Genomic DNA, 2,125 nt, shown 5'->3' on the forward strand with positions numbered 1-2,125 from the left:
GGACTGGAAGATGAGTACAGGGACCTTGTGGACTGTTTCGTCAGGTGGTGCGAGGAGAATCACCTGCAGCTGAATGTGGCCAAGACAAGGAGATGGTGGTGGACTTCAGTAGGAGTAAGCCCCCACCCTCCCCAGTCTGCTTTGGTGGAAAAGATGTTGAGATCGTCACATCTTACAAGTTCCTGGGTGTCCATCTTGACCATAAACTGGACTGGTCCACAAACACTGAAGCCGTCTACAAGAAGGGCATGAGCAGACTGTACTTCCTGAGGCGACTCAGGTCCTTCAATATTTGTAACAGAATGCTCCTCATGTTTTTCCAGTCTGTCATGGCAAGCACCATCTTCTTTGCTGTAGTGTGCTGGGGTGCTGGCATCAAAGCAAAGGACGCCAACAGACTGGACAAACTCATTAAAAAAGCTGGTTCTGTTGTTGGTTCCAAGCTAGCCAGCTTAGAGGAAGTGGCGAGAGACAGAATGTTAGCTAAACTGCTGACCATCATGGACAATCCCTCCCACCCTCTTTATGCAACAGTGGACACACTGAGAAGCAGCTTCAGCTGTAGACTCTTGCAGCCCCGCTGCTCTGGGGAGCGGTACAGGAAGTCATTCCTGCCATCTGCTATTAGGCTATATAACTCCTCCATGTGTAAAAGGTGAAAAGAAAACACCTTGGTGCTTTTTCTTAGGCTCTTTTTGCATCTTTGCACGTGTGTATATTGTCTTTTTCTGCTGCTATGTGTGTACATTTGTTTATTTATATTTATTATGCTGCTATGACTACTTATATTTATAAGTTAGTTACATTTTATTGATCATTTGATTTTTGTATTGATCTTTTAGCAGTTTTAATGGTGTTTTGTGCTTTTTATTATTATTAGTTGCTGCTTCTACAGCTGAATTTCCCTGCGGGGATGAATAAAGTTGATCTTGAATCTTGAATCTTGAATCACAAACACATTTGGTTTAGGTTAATAACTACACCTGCCTCTATTTTAGTTTATTAACCCCAGTGTTCCATACTTTTCGGTACTATAAGGAAAAAAATGGCTTTGTGCTTAATAATGCAGTGCACCTTAAGTATGCACTAAGATTCAAAATCTTTAAAAATGTTGTGTGACTTTGGTAGGAGCTTCTCTTGATTGACTGTCGGACCCATTTCCTGCTGACACAGGAAGGCAATTTGTGTACTATGTGTGCTGGCAGCGATAAACCAATCAGAGAACATACATGGACTAACCTCTCCCACGTAGGTATAATACTGGTTTGCTGCAAGACAACATTTGTTTTTCTAATGACTCCCTTCTGAGCTTTTACAGAAACCAGTATTATTAGTGAACAACCGCCTGGCATTGAGAGTGAGTCCAACAATGATGAGAAAGAACCCATCATGTTTGATTCTGAAAATGCCCAGCTGCCATTGAGCTTCATACTGGTAATTGTACAAAAGCAGAAAATTGGTCATAAAATATAAACAATAGCTAATTGCTAAACTAAACTAAACTGGTTATCTCTGCCCTTAGACCCTCCTTCTCCGTAAAAAAAAAACTCCCAACAAAAGCCTGATTCCAGAGGGAAAAAAGGAACTTCAGGGATGTCCACACAAAGGGGGATCCTATCCCAGGACGATGGAATGAGCTTAGAATGAGCTTATGTAACTCTACAACTCCATACCTAAACTGTATTCATGCAGATCTGGAGGACGGGTGGGGGCGAGCTCCAAAGTGACGACAAGCCGGAGGTGAGGTCCATGGCCAAGAAAAGGAGCACAGACAATCCACCTGCAATCTGAAAACTCTCCCCCTCCCTGAAGGAGGAACAATACATGAATGGCACTGCACCAAACAGAAGCATAGATAGCTTTCCCCCAGCTTCAAACTTCTAGCAACCTACTAGCAAACTAATTCTTCTTTCTTCTTTCACTTTCAGCTTATCCCTTTTGGAGATAAGGGGGGGCGCCGCCCAGAGCAACGGTGGGCCCCAAGAGGGTTGCCCAGCGCAGGCAAGAAGACCACCCCAAGCCGAGCCAGATCCCCCACCCAACCTCGCACCCCATACCACCTACATCCAGGGCTGGGACACCACACGGCGCCCCGCCCGCCCCCATCCAGACGCCTGACCAGACC

This window comes from Oryzias melastigma, linkage group LG10 (assembly GCF_002922805.2).
Source record: "Oryzias melastigma strain HK-1 linkage group LG10, ASM292280v2, whole genome shotgun sequence".
NCBI lineage: Eukaryota > Metazoa > Chordata > Actinopteri > Beloniformes > Adrianichthyidae > Oryzias > Oryzias melastigma.